We start from the raw sequence: 15369 nt of genomic DNA on the forward strand, positions 1-15369 counted from the left end.
GGAGGGAGGGAGGGAAGTCTCAGGGTTTTTTTTCTAGAACAAATGCTGAACAGATCCTAGCATGTGTGGGATGGGAATGGGCTGAAGAAGGTGGAAGCAAACTGATGAATGTCAGCTATTAAAAGCTGGGACAATGAGGAGCATTGTGTCAGTGAGAACAAGAAGAGAGACAAGAACATCTTGAGTCAAGTCAAAACCAAGCTAAAGTCCTTACAGAAATAGTTAAAGCAGAAAGTCAAATTCACAGTAACATGTACATGGTGGCCCTGAGGAGAAGCCTCAGGAAAATGTCTGTAAAGGACAGTGGGCAGTAGAAGAAACTAAGTTTGGTCTGGCAAATGAGAAACAGACAGGGCACCAATGGTGCCATCAAAGCAATGATGGTTTGTTAGACCATATTTATTGTGAAGTTACAAGACAGTGTCTTTGGGATGCACCCTCATTGTGCATTCTCTCCGCCACCACAGATAGTTCAAAACCAGCACAGGCAAGGTCTCAGTGCTCAAAGATCATAGTTATTATCTGATATGGAGGAGTGGCAGTCAGGATGGAGTTCATAAAAGTGATGAATGTGTTGGCAAGTTTTGAGTTGGTTCAGTTCTTGAGTTGCAGGGCTGTGCAGTTAGCATATGTGAGAGTTTAAGATACCCTAAATGCATTGTAGGCCTGGGAAACATTTAGATGAATAAAAAAGCCCTTGCTATTAAAAGTAAATGGATTGTCCACTTGTAGTTTTGTGTGAGAGGTGTAAAGCCTATGTGGAAAAGCCTCACAAATGTAAAGGCTGGAAATGCAGTTAATGTCATGGAGATATCTTGAACATAAAACTAAATTAGTGTCTCATGCCCAAGATAAAAAGGCACAAAACAGGGAAAGGATATATTTTTATGATGTGGAATGCATGCAGGAAACTGGGACACCTTTTATCTCAGCACTTAGCACCAGGAGCTAGCTGAGAGTCTAGAAAGAAAAGTCAAAGATGACAGAATTTAGAGGAAACTATTGTCTCACGGACTGTATTCATCTCTTTATGGATGCAAAGTTTCTGGGCTATTTACAGAGCATAATGTGAGACACTGTGAGGGCCACTGTTTTGTTAGTAAGCTTCTGAGAGAAAAAACAGACATGCAATTACTCACCCAAGGTGGCAGAGTTACGGGCATAGAAGTCCTCAGTCAGAGTATATATTTCATAGACTTTTTTTTTTTTTTTAACCTATGAAACTAAGCAGCCTTTTCCAAGCACAGGGATCTAAGGCTTGCAGGGATTATTTCCCCATTTTCTTCACACTACTGAAAATCAAAAATCTGTAGGTCATCTTCCGTTACGAGACAGACATCCTGCTAGAGGAGAAAAAGCAGATATTGGCATGTCACAGAGTAAACCAAAGGAAGATCTTTGCAGTGTAAAAGTGAATATTATTCCTGACAAGATGTGAAAATGTTATGGGAGGGTTCTTGATTACACTGGACTGAGCTTGTGATGATTTGTTGCGTATTCCATGAGGAGGATGGTGATGAAAATAGGTACATGGATCAGTGCATAGTTCCCTTTCAGGCTACTACACTGGCCAGTACTTTCATGGCTGTGCACTTACTTATGTTCCTTGGGCCTAACACTGCTGGTCTCCTACCGCTGAAGGACTGCCACCAGAAGAAAAGGATTTAGAAAACCTTTATTCAGTGGAATATTCATTATATGTGTTGCGGAAAACTAAAATATCCAAATCCATCAAGCATTACAAGGTGCTAGGTCTCAGATACTTAGGTGATTGATGATCAAATACTTCTCAGATGAGAGAATCAACTAGGTTGGAAAGGACCTTAAAGATCATCTAGTCCAACTGTTAACCTAGCACTGACAGTTCCCAACTACACCAGATCCCTCAGTGCTAGGTCGACCTGACTCTTAAACACCTCCAGGGATGGGGACACCACCACTTCATCTAACAACCCATTCTGTAAAGTAATACTTCTTGACATCTAGTCTAAACCTTCCCTGGCGCAACTTGAGGCCATTCCTTCTTGTCCAATAGCTTGTTACTTGGTTAAAGAGACTCATCCCCAGCTCTCTGCACCCTCCTTTCAGGGAGCTGTAGAGGGTGATGAGGTCTCCCCTCAGCCTCCTCTTCTCCAGACTAAACACCCCCAGTTCCCTCAGCCGCTCCCCGTATGACCTGTGCTCCAGACCCTGCACCAGCTCCGTTGCCCTTCTCTGGACACGCTCGAGTCATTCAATGTCCTTTTTGGAGTGAGGGGCCCAAAACTGAACCCAGTCATCGAGGGGCGGCCTCACCAGTGCCGAGTACAGGGGTCAGATCCCTTCCCTGTCCCTGCTGGCCATGCTAGTGCTGACACAAGCCAGGATGCCATTGGCCTTCTTGGCCCCCTGGGCACACTGCTGGCTCCTGTTCAGCCGGCTGTCAATCAACCCCCCCAGGTCCCTCTCTGACTGGCAGCTCTCCAGCCACTCCTCCCCAAGCCTGTAGCCCTGCTGGGGGTTGTTGTGGCCCAAGTACAGCAGTGTGGTGATTGGTAACATAACCATGGTGGCCCTTGAGAGGGTTTTCAAATCCTCAAATAGCCTGAAGGGCTATTTGTTTAGGACAGTTCAAGAACAGTTCTGGATCTAGCCTTTTTTAAACTCCAGTGACACATCAACATAGCAGTTGCTCTCTTCCCAGTCATCCATTCCCCATTCTCAGATACAGCCAGTGGTAGAAGTTGGTGCAAATTCCCGGTATATGTGCACTCTAGGTAAGCCACAGATAGCACGGATAGGTGAACAGTGCCTTTGCAGGCACCCACATAAACACAAACAGCAGTCATATAAACATGAACAACACAAATGACCTTGATCTTATTCACTAGCTAATAAGGCCTGTAATTCACTAGCTGGATCTCACGTATATGCATGCACCGATGTGCATACACACAAGCTCACATGGGTGTCTCCACCTGCACATGTTCACACACATACAGAGTATAGGGAATACACACACAGAAAAGTTAATAAAATAGTAAGATCTTGGGGATCAAGTGCAGGGCTTGACTGATTGACTCCTTTTGTCTCTGTCTTCTGTTTTCCCACTGTTGCTCCTCCTTGTTCCACCCTGATCATTTACTTCCTTTAATTTTTCCTCCAAAAGTCCCATAATGCTTTGTACATTCTCACACTCTTCTTAAGACATAGAACAATAAGATTTAAACAGTCCCAGAATCTCACAAAATATCCCATGTTTGTTCTTCCTTATGAGATCCATACGAATAGCTTATAATAATCTTGTTTCCTTCTTCCTACCAATTAACAAGTGTTGGTTGAAACCCTTCAAAGTTGCACATGAGTGATTCCTGCAACAGAGGATAGGTCCGTGACTTCTGGTCTTCTTACAGTCTTCCCAACCCCCTGTCAGTTAAGGTCTGCCTATCTGAGCATTTAAATTAGCAATTTTCCTGCACAGCCTTTAGTCAGATACACTCACCATGACCACATCTCAAAGACCAGAGTTTGGCCCCCTTTCAGAACACGCAGCTTTCAAAACTGCAGGCAATACCACAGACTGCCTCATGGGAAACATAAACCAGAACTGGGAGTCTGTGGGGACCAAGCAAGAGTGGAAACATGGGAAAATGGCTAGACACAACCAGGAATCATGGCAGCACCCACATGGCCACCCTATCAAGACAGGGCCCACATCTTGTCCATCATAGTGAGCTCTTCTTTTTTCTTCCCTTTCCCTTTCCCTTTCCCTTTCCCTTTCCCTTTCCCTTTCCCTTTCCCTTTCCCTTTCCTTTTCCCTTTCCCTTTCCCTCTCCCTTTCCCCTTCCTCTTCTCCTTCCTCTGCCAAGTCTCCAGCAGCTTGGTCAGGGACAGGAAAGGAGACTGAAGATAGGTGAACAAGCTTCATCTTCCCCTTCTCAGCTCTTTCCTGGGCCAGAGGAAATCCCTGGAAGGGCCATCAGGTTTTACAGTCTGACCCAGGAGTAAATGTTGTGCAGCTGACAAGTGTACCACCAGGGACTGGTAAGTCATGATCCTCAAGTGGCTGGGGTCTGAGACACTGATGGCAATCCTGATGTCCCTGTCCTTCTCCCAGGCAAGAGCAGAAGGGCAAAGGGAAAGACATGCCACGGAGACAGAGACCCATTGCCATGCCAATTTCTGATCTTCTCCTGTGCTTTGGCTGAGGCTCCTGCTGCTGTCTCTGCCCATCCCTGTGCTCCAAGCTATGGAGCCCATGGTGGCGCTGACTGGTGCAGCCACTGGTGTAGGCTAGAGCTAAGTGGTTTCTGCACAAGATGTTTGTATAGTAATAAGGATTAAAAGAGAATGAACCCAATAGAAGAGGGCAGACTGGTGTATGAACTGAACTTATTTGTGTCCATTACATATGTATGTTGAATGAAAAAGCCCTAGAATTAAGCTTTCTTCAAAAGGAAGAAATGACATAAACTCAGCTGTAGGGTACTGAATTTTTCTATCTCTTTAGAGAAACAGACCGTGAATGGGAAAGGGCCTTTTAGTGCATCACTATGGACTACATTTTTTGGACATTGTTTCCATGTCAAGTGTTTTATATTCCATGTGGCGGCAAATCATGCTTTTCACATTACAAGTCTCTTCATGTAAAATCATTAGCACTAGTGAAGACTAATTTTCTTCTTCCAGTTATCTGCTCTTTCATTAATGCCTTTCCTGAGACTTCTTCAATATCCTTCTCCATGTCTCTCTTTTATTCTCCCTCCTCATTATTTTCACAGCTTTTCTGTGCTTTGTTGTTGACTATAAGCTAAAAAAAATATATTTTCTTAACAATATTAAAATGCAAGAAAAATTATACTGAACTCTTCATTAAGAGAACAGTGCTGCCTTCTTCATGAATCTAGGACATCAGCTGAGGTCAAGAATCAGTGCAGGCATTGCACGAGTTGGAGCTTTTCCCTTTGGCTATATGGCTATGGCTTAACTCTGTTTTTAAATAGTGCTACAACCAGACATCAAGCTGCAGCCAACAGTTTTTCATACAAAAAAATGGTTTGAATCATACCTTCTATTTTGCCTCTTATGTAAAAGAAGTACCTTATCTCTGCTAATTAAGATAAATGAATGGGAGAAGGCTCAGTGAAAACCAGGGCAAAGTGTTCCTGAAGCTCAGAGAAGGGGAGTGTGTGACTGTAAAAGGTGCAAAGAAAGTTGAGCTTACAATGGGAACTCTTCATGGATGGGTAAGGATGGCCCTTTCTTAGGTAAGTGTCTTCATCTGTTGACTGGATCTTCTGGCTATGTCAGTGGAGTCAGCTGAGTCAGTTTATCAATTATATCACTTAAATGATTCAGATGGCTGTGACATTAAGAGTATCATAGAAATCTGTAATAAGAATCACATTTTTATCATGATTTATCTGTGTATTGTAATTGCTATACTCTACTAAAAGCAATTTGTACTTGTGATATACGTTCATTTCTTTATCAGTCTGCTAAATCAAAATCCTGTTAATGTAATTTCAAATAAGTAAGTCTGAGATTGAAGATTAAATCCTCCACATGTGTAATATTAAAAGACAATCTGGTCAAAGAGTGTTGGACTCAAACACTAGTTGGTGTCATGAACAGGTTATTCTCAAGGTTTAATGTTACCAGTTATTGTACTGTTTGGCAATAACAGGATTTCTGATCTAGCACTGTAACTTTTTTAAAAAAAAAGTTCCTAATAGAGATTATTTTTTGTGTGGCTAAGGAAAGCTAGTGACAAAACTGTTTAAATGAAGGGATAAATGTTTGCAAGCATTAGCAAAGACTGGAGAAACTAGTCCATAAATTTGTAAAGAAGGGATGGAAAAATCATGAGTGGGAATTTTCTTGGATAGAACATTGTACCAATCACAGATATTTAGAAGAAACTGAAGAAATTAAAAGTTTCTAACAAGTTGAAGTAGGAAAAAGGGAAACCAGGCTTGCACTGTCTGTTAGGAAGTTACTTGCAGCCAGTAGTGGAGAAGCTAGAATAGTAAGATTATGTAAACTTAATATTCTAGAACCATAGAAGACAAGTAAGAAATGATAATATAATATAATATATAAAATGTGACACACACAGCTAGAAAATCGGAACAGGTTGTTAGAATAACTGCAGCACTAGATCACAGGTGGTGCCCACATAAGCAGGGATCAGCTGTGATGGTCTAGTCAAATATAGCCTATTAGAGAGATGGCTGCTATATATACTGTGAACAATGAATGGTAAGGAGATTATCTGGTTTGACCCCAGTTCTCCTAGTCATCCTCACATGACTAGCGAGAAGAAAATAAGGTGAAATCAATTGCTTCCATGATAAAAATAATTAAAAAAAAAAATGCTGGATGCCCACCCTCACGTAACTACAAAAGCTTTTACTGCCTTGGAGATAATTGACCTCCAAATAAAGTTTTCAGCTAAGCCAAGGGAATAGACCCCTACAATACACGGCAGTTTATGGGGAAAAGGAGCAAATCAGACACCCTCACTGTGAGTGAGGCTCAAAAGTTAGTATTAGGACCACAGGCACTCCTAGAACCCTACCCACAGCAGGCTGCCTCCCTGTGGGGGGTCTGCTGTCAGCCAAGCCAGGCATCTACTCCCAAAAGGGGATGGGGCAGTATTGTTATCCTCAAAATCTTTCTTATGGACAAAATTTGAACATTTATATCATATAACTTCCTTCTTTTTCACTAATTTCTTAGCAAGCTCTACCATGTAGTATGAATATATTTTTATGTTCACCTTAATTTACATCCCCGGGTTCCTGTGATTTTTAGGTATTTGTGGAAAGGGCTGATTGGACCTTTTTTGGTGGATGTGGGGAGTTGAGGCCAATGTGATCGTGCTCTGTGTTTATACAAGTCTGTTTGTCCCCAGTGGATGATTTTAACAGAAAGATTATTGATGACATGAGTTTCAGGAATGTTTCTTGGAAGCAGATTAGTATACAGAAAAGAAAGAGCACTCCTTCAGAGTGAAAGGTTAGGAAATTTTTCTTTATTAAATTAAGAGAGGCTACATCGGCAACTGTCATCAGAAATCAAGTTTCAAGAAAACTTCTGCTTAAACAACTCCATTTTGGTTAATTTTTTTTAACATAATATTGAATTATTTTAAATTTACCTGTTATTTTTTCCTCCATACTAGCCCGTGTAAACTTATTTATGCAGAACCAATAATGTCTTCTTATTTTTATTGCTCTGTCCTGTTCCCTAATGCTTGTTATAGGGTTATCAAGTAGTGACAGACAGAGGTATTTGGATTTGCTTCCTCAGGGACAAAGACTAGATACTTTGTCTTTAATAGTCCCTCATACTCCTGTTTTCACAGAAGTCCAGCCACACACATGACAGTGTTATGCTGGGTGAGTCCTTCTTCCTCTTCACTGCTTCAGGTATTTGTTTCTGATGACAGTAAAAGGCATAGCAAGTCCTGTTGAGGATTTATTCCTCACAGCCCTAGTAAATGGACAGCATATTCAGAAATCTTTACTGAATCCCTCTGTTTCATTTTCAGGACAAATTTATGGGCCAGTACTCTTCATTCTCAGCACACTCATATTGGAATCCAGCCGGGGAAAAGAGGAACAGATTTTATTTGCACTTCCCCACTGATTGCTTTTTTCTTGGTCTGTGCTGAACTTTTTTGAAATCTAATTTGTTTTAAAATGTACTTAATCCCAGAGAGTTTGTCTTCAGAGTCCTTAGCTCTTTATTTTACTTAATTCATTAGTCTTTAATTTAATTTGAGTCAGTTTAAGAACTGAACTTTCAACCTATTAGCTATTGAGGAAGCACCACAGACTTTACTTACTCTCTTCTTTATCTGAGGATGCTACACCATTAAACCTTTTAAAAAAGACTATGGCTATTTTGGAATCTAGTTCTCTGATTCAGGAGAACAGAGATTTTTCATAGTCTTTTATTTGACTAGTTTAAATTTAAAGAACTTTCTTGTAAATTGATCTCATTCCTTTCCATTTTAACTTCAATCTGATACCTGAGGTACCTTATTTGATACCAAAGCTACCTCACTCTTTTTGCAGTGTACCTTGCTGGCTGGTATAGGAGACATGAATAAACTAGCATTTCACAAGTTTTTATGCCTTGCTGCCAAATGACAAATAGCTTTACGGGAAATATTAGTCCTCTTTTGATTGTAAAAGACATAAAAACTAATGTCTTATTGGTAATGAATTAAAGCAGTTTCCCTTCCTCTTCTTAAGTGTCAGTGTTCCAGTACCACTGGAACTGGAAGGAATTTGTGAATGTTGAATAATTAGTTTAAGTAAGGTAAATGGTCTAATTGCTGTTATGCATGTGCGCAACCACAGCCACAAAACAATTGTATTGCACTGACTTGTCCAGGGGCTTAATTTCTTTCAGTGGGAAAAACATACAAAAAGTGATGTCACCGCATACTAATCCTAGCTGTAGGCATGCCCAGAAATACAAACATAAGTTGAAGGGCAAAACAGAAAACCTTTTCTAGAGGTACTGACTGCTTCTATCATTGAAGTGCACAGGTCCAGAACTGGAGTCACTAATCCTGGGTTTTGCTGCACACTTGCATCATGGATAATGCATATTTACAGCTATCACTTTGCAAAGTAATTTGTGCAGAGTAATTTTCAGGCTATCAAGTGTATTTTTGCAGGGATCAGAAAACTTGGGCACATCCTTGACAGCTCCTTCAGGATATCCTCCAGTTACTTGGGAAACTGCACCTGGTGATATACAGCAGGTTCCGTGTATTAGGCTTTCACTGTTGATTTCAAACATTTATTAGACAGAAGGCTTGACAGTAGATGAATAAGAGAGAAAATCTGCCACCCATTACTCCTGCCACACAGTACTCCTCTGGCAGGTACTATATCAAAGTTGTTTCCCTCTTGTCTGTGTATGATTTTGCTCAGGGACCAATCTGTGAGTACTGCTCTTTAAACCTGGCCATGCAGAAAACAGCTGGAAGACTGCCATCACTTTCAGTGGAGTCAGACGTTTACTCCCGCTGTTTTATTGCAAAAACCAACATATGCATAAAAAAAAAAGGATCTCACTAGTCTCTTGGCCCCTTGGGAAGAAATGTAATAATAAAAACTGAGACAAGCCAAGATGTGCATCACTGAAGCATCCAAGTGCAAAGTACAACATAACACTAGTCAAGGAAGTCTTTTTAGGCTTGTCTTCTGATCTGAAAGGAGAACAGTTTAGCTGCAGTCATTTCATTTCTTTGAAATATGCATCTGGCTTTATGCCCATTTGCAGCAAATACAACCTTTACTGTCTCTGGTTTTGATATTTGCTTTAGTGTCCTTCCAAATGTGAGAGAGGTAGAAATTCTAGGTTGTGGTCTCAGTTCTGAATGTGAGCATATCACACTGTAACATGGGTGGCCCTGATCCAGACATGGCTAACACTGCAGCATTTCACTGCTGTTTGCGTCCATCAGAAGCTCTACACTAAAATGACATTGTACGGAGAGTGCTGCTTTTTATCCATCCTGTTGTGGGAAGAGAGAATAAAAGGGCATTATCTGTGTGGCAAGAGCATGCACTTTACCCAGCAGCAGTCAGTGTAAATGACAGAAGCTATGGATGGCATTGGTGGAATATTAAGTCCTGTGAATACATCAGAGATTGCAAGAAAATAAAAAAAAATAGAAATAGGCAACCATTTGAAAAAAAAAAAAAAAAAGATGATATGTAGGAGAGCAGTTCTGATGACAAGGCAGCTGCCTTATTCAACACCAAAAACATTAGAATTTTGCATCCAATCTCAGATCTTGGAGGTCAAATAAAGCTCTAGGGGAAGCCAGTTACCCGCAGTCCAGTAATTGCCTTGATTATCTTCATCTAAGCTTTTTTAGTGTTACGTGAAATTACTAATTTTCAGGTCTGCCCCTGTTTCTATTTTCTAGTAACCCCCACCCAGCCTGTAGATTGTCTATTTGCCAAAGAAAATTGAAGAGATAATTACAAGGTTCCTCAACAAGGTCAAGCAAGACTGACAAAATCTGTTGCCTGTTAGAAGTGGCAGTAATCCCATGATAAGGTGTGATTGATAGGCTATGTGATTATCATTTCCAGCTACTTGCGGCCAAGTCAGAAAAAACAAAACAATTAGATATATATGAGGACTTGAGAAGGGAAGGGTTCTCCCTAGGAAACATGTTGACATGTTGCATATGATAACCTGTGGAAGACTCAGTGACAACCAGATTCTTACATTATTTAAGCATATTATGAATAGAATAGAATAGAATAGAATAGAATAGAATAGAATAGAATAGAATAGAGAATAGAATAGAAATTTTCAGTTGGAAAGCACCTACAATGATCATCTAATCAAACAATTTGTTTCAAAACTCTGCCTGTTTTGATGGATACTGTAGGTGAATCATTCCTCTTACAAAGGACTTTGGTGGTAAATGGAAAGAGGCACATGTTAGTATATTATAACATAACTGAAACTTAATTTGGTTAAGAACTAAGGTGTAAGCAGTTTTAAGTGCCTTCAACACTTGCATGTCTATATGGCCTACACAAAGATTTTGGATATTATTTTTTTTGTTTCCTCTCAGTATTATTCATCTATGCAATTAATTATTCATTCATTTCCCAGTGTCAATGTCTGCTAACATTTAAAAAATAAAGAGCATTGACTGTAGCTGTTTTCTATGAGGGCAAGTAAAATTTATTACAGTAGAAAGTTTTGTGTCTTTTTAACACTTGACTGATAAAAGGAGCAGAAAACTCATTATTTTCAGAGCTGTCAACAGTTACTCCACTGGTTTATTTTTCTCTGCCTTTCACGTTTGCCATACCTTTCTGTGGAGTCACCTGGCGCTACCATGGCAATGAGGTGAACATGAGCTCATATCAACTGGTGATGGTTGATGGCACAACTGTACATGATAGTCTGAGGTAGTGTCAGGTATCTACAAAAGGTTTCCTAACTCTGGTGTGTCTCATCTCTGAAATGAATCATATCAAAACTTGTTTGCAAAACTACTGTTTGGGAGTTTAACTGATATGTAACAAAGTGTGTATCTGTTATCATATCATATGTGTATATGTATCATATAACTTCCTATGTTTTTTATTTTTTTTTATTTTTTGATGAATTAATATCCTCTATTTCCGTGCAGGTATCCAACATCAGGCTGAAGTATTTTAAATCCTTTCCATTTGTTGCTAAAATCAAAGACAGGGGTGCAGCCCTCTGATTATTACCCCTTGTTGGTTATCCAGGCAGGTAAAGATGAGGTGGTAGAGAGAAGTCTTAGGTCATTCATAAAGGACTTCAAGTCACTGGGGTGGCTAATTGAAGGCTTGGGAGCTCAGGTCGTGTTTGCATCAGTCGCCAGTGGAAGGGAAAACATATTTGATTAACACGGGGCTCAGAGACTGGTGCCATCGTCAGAATTTTGGGGTTTTGACCATGGCAAGGTTTATAAGGCACCTGGTCTGCTGGTGACAAATGAGACAGGTGGGATGAAGCTGTCCCAGAGGGGGAAAAGGATTGTGGGGCAGGAGATAGCAGGGCTTATTGACAGGGCTTTAAACTAGATATGAGGGGGGACAGGGAGATAACTGGGCATGTTAGGAACAAGCTCAAGGGAAGCATGCAAAGCTGGTGAGGGCTCTCCCTCTGCCACTTCATTTGAGAGAAGGGAAAGATGTTTAGGAACTATGGAAGCACCTGAGAAGGGCCTGGTAGGGAATGGGACCCATGCTCACAAAAAGGAGCTGGATTCTCCAGCTCATCTCCAGTGCATCTATACCAATGCATGCAATATGAGCAACAAACAGGGGGAGCTTGAAGCCATGATGCAGCACGAGAACTATGACATAGTAGCTATAACAGAAATGTGGTGGGATGCCTCACTCGACTGGAGTGCTGCAATCAGTGGCTACAAGCTCTTCAGGAGGGATCGACAGGGAAGGAGAGGTGGTAGAGTGTGTAAGAGAATGCTATGAGCGCTCAGAATTCAAGTATAGTGATGATGGGGTTGAAAGTGTTTGGATTAGGTTAAGGACCAATAAAGCAGATCTTGCAGTCTGCTATAGACCCCCCAACCAGAGCAGTGAGGTGGATGAAACTTTCTATAAACACTTGAGAGAAATCTCATGGTCACTTGCCGCTGTTCTTGTGGGGGACTTTAAGCTCCCGGGTATCTGCTGGGATCACAACACAGCAGAGGGGGAACAATCCAGGAGGTGCCTGGAATGTGTGGAGGAGAACTTCCCCACCCAGCTGGTGAGTGAGCCGACCAGGGAAGGTGCCTCCTGGACCTGCTGCTTGTGAGCAGGGAGAGCTTGTGGGGGAAGTAAAGGTTGGAGGCCGTCTAGGGTGCAGTGATCATGAGGTGATTGGGTTTTCGATCCTTGGAGAAACAAAGAGAGGGGTTAGTAAAACTGCCACCTTAGACTTCTGCAGGGCAAACGTTGACCTGTTCAAAAGACGGATTAAAGAAATCCCTTGGGAGGCTGCCCTGAAGGATATGGGAGTCCAGGAAGGCTGGACATACTTCAAGAGACAAGTCTTAAAGGCACAGGAGCGGGCTGTGCCCGTGTGCTGAAAAACAAGCAGGGGGGAAGGAGATTGGCCTGGCTAAACAGGGACCTTTGGCTGGATCCCAAGAACAAAAGGAGAATCTATTGCCTTTGGAAGAGGGGGCAGGTCTCTCATGAAGACTGTAAAGATGTACAGAAGTTATGCAGGGAGAACATTAGGAGAGCCAAAGCACAACTAGAGCTCAGTCAGGCTACAGCTGTCAAGGATAATAAAAAATGTTTCTATAAATTCATTAACAGCAAGAGGACAATTAGGGAAAATCTCCGTCCTTTACTGGATGCAAAGGGAAACATGGTAGCTAAGGATGAGGAAAAGGCTGAGGTGCTCAACACCCACTTTGTCTTTAGCAGTGGAAGTGGCTGTTCCCTGGACACCAGCCTCATGAGCTGGGAGATGGGGAGGGGAAGCAGACTGAGGTCAGCACAGTTGAAGAGGAGCTGGTCAGAGACCTGCTGCACCACCTGGATGCACACAAGTCTGTGGGACTAGATGGGTTACACCCAAGGGTGCTGAGGGAGTTGGCAGATGTGCTCATCAAGGCACAGTGCCTGATTTACCTGGAATCATGGCTAACTGGGGAGGTCCCATTGGAGTGGAGGGTGGCGAATGTGACACCCATCTGCAAGAGAGGCAGAAAGGAGGATCCAGGAAACTACAGACCTGTCTATCTGACCTCGGTGCCAGGGAAGGTCATGGAGCAGGTCATCTTGGGTGCCATTAGAAGTCATATAATGGACAAGCAGGTGATCAGGCCCAGTCAGCATGGGTTTGTGAAAGGCAGGTCCTGCTGACAAACCTGATCTCCTTCTATGACAGGGCAACCTGCTGAGTGGATGAGGGAAAGGCTGTGGATGTTGTTTACATTGACTTGAGTAAGGCCTTTGACATCATTTCCCACAGCATTTTCCTGGAAAAACTGGCTGTTCCTGGCTTGGATGGGCACAGGCTTTGCTGAGTAAAAAACTGTCTGGATGGCCGGGCCCAAAGGGTTGTGGTGAACGGAGATAAATCCAGTTGGCAGCCGGTCACGAGTGGTGTCCCCCAGGGCTGGGTTTTGGGGCCACTCCTGTTTAACATCTTTACTGATGATCTGGACGAGGGGATCGAGTGCACCCTCAGTCAGTTTGCAGGTGACACCCAGTTGGGTGGGAGTGTTGATCTGCTCGAGGGTAGGGAGGCTCTGCAGAGAGACCTGGACAGGCTGGAGCCATGGGCTGAGCCCAACTGGAGGAGTTTCAATAAGGGCAAATGCCGGGGGCTGCCCTTGGGCCACAACAACCCCCAGCAGGGCTACAGGCTTGGGGAGGAGTGGCTGGAGAGCTGCCAGTCAGAGAGGGACCTGGGGGTGCTGATTGACAGCCGGCTGGACAGGAGCCAGCAGTGTGCCCAGGGGGCCAAGAAGGCCAATGGCATCCTGGCTTGTGTCAGCACTAGCATGGCCAGCAGGGACAGGGAAGGGATCTGACCCCTGTACTCGGCACTGGTGAGGCCGCACCTCGATGACTGGGTTCAGTTTTGGGCCCCTCACTCCAAAAAGGACATTGAATGACTCGAGCGTGTCAAGAGAAGGGCAACGGAGCTGGTGCAGGGTCTGGAGCACAGGTCGTATGGGGAGCGGCTGAGGGAACTGGGGGTGTTTAGTCTGGAGAAGAGGAGGCTGAGGGGAGACCTCATCGCCCTCTACAGCTCCCTGAAAGGAGGGTGCAGAGAGCTGGGGATGAGTCTCTTTAACCAAGTAACAAGTGATAGGACAAGAGGGAATGTCCTCAAGTTTTTCCAGGGAAGATTTAGACTGAATGTTAGGAAGCATTTATTTCCAGAAAGGGTTGTTAGGCGTTGGAATGGGCTGCCCAGGGCAGTGGTGGAGTCCCCATCCCTGGAGGTGTTTAAGAGTCGGGTTGACATAGCGCTGAGGGATCTGGTGTAGTTGGGAAATGTCAGTGTTAGGTTAATGGTTGGATTGGATGATCTTCAAGGTCTTTTCCAACCTAGATGATTCTGTGACACAACTGTGAGTACATTTATTTGGTGTTTCTGTGAAAAGACCAGGAAACAACCAGAATATGAGTGTAGGAATTAAATAAAATATCTTTAACCTAATGATTTTGGACTGCTGTTTAAAATATTCAGCTAATAAATCCTTCCCAATCCTTCCTAATAAATTCTTCCCAATGTACTTACATGGTCCCTGGAAAAGAAATGCTGACTTCTGTTGTAAAAGGATGAAAGAGGAATAATATAGCAAAAGACAAAAAAGCAATGTTTCTCATATGATCTGCAGCTCAGAATCTAAGGTTGGGTTCTTTTGTAAATTTGTAAACAAATTTATGGTTCCTTAGTTCTAGGGTATAACTATTGTATTGTCAAGATTTATAACCAACAGACTGGTAATTTAAAATCATGATGTAGAAAGTACTCATTTTTGTGTCCTGTAGGTGAACTTAGCTCATTATAATAGGAAAACAGCACCTATATAGTTGAAGGTACCCACATCTTGATGAAGCCACTCACCCTCTGAGTATGTGTACGTTAATAGGTAGATACTGTGACTTTAAATGAAAACGAGGAATAAAACTAGCCAATAGATGTGTTTTCTTGTGACAAAATACTAATCAGTAGTTATGTATAGAGGCGTGTTTGTTCAGAATCAAATAAATATGACATGTGTCTCTAACTCAGTGTGCTGACCACTTTGGATACCTAACACCCTTTTCTGAGCAGAACTGTAAGAAATACCAATATCTCAACTCTATGTGTTAATTGGCTCTTTGC

This window comes from Athene cunicularia (genome assembly GCF_003259725.1).
Source record: "Athene cunicularia isolate RWA chromosome Z unlocalized genomic scaffold, athCun1 chrZ_part3, whole genome shotgun sequence".
NCBI classification, from domain to species: Eukaryota; Metazoa; Chordata; class Aves; order Strigiformes; family Strigidae; genus Athene; species Athene cunicularia.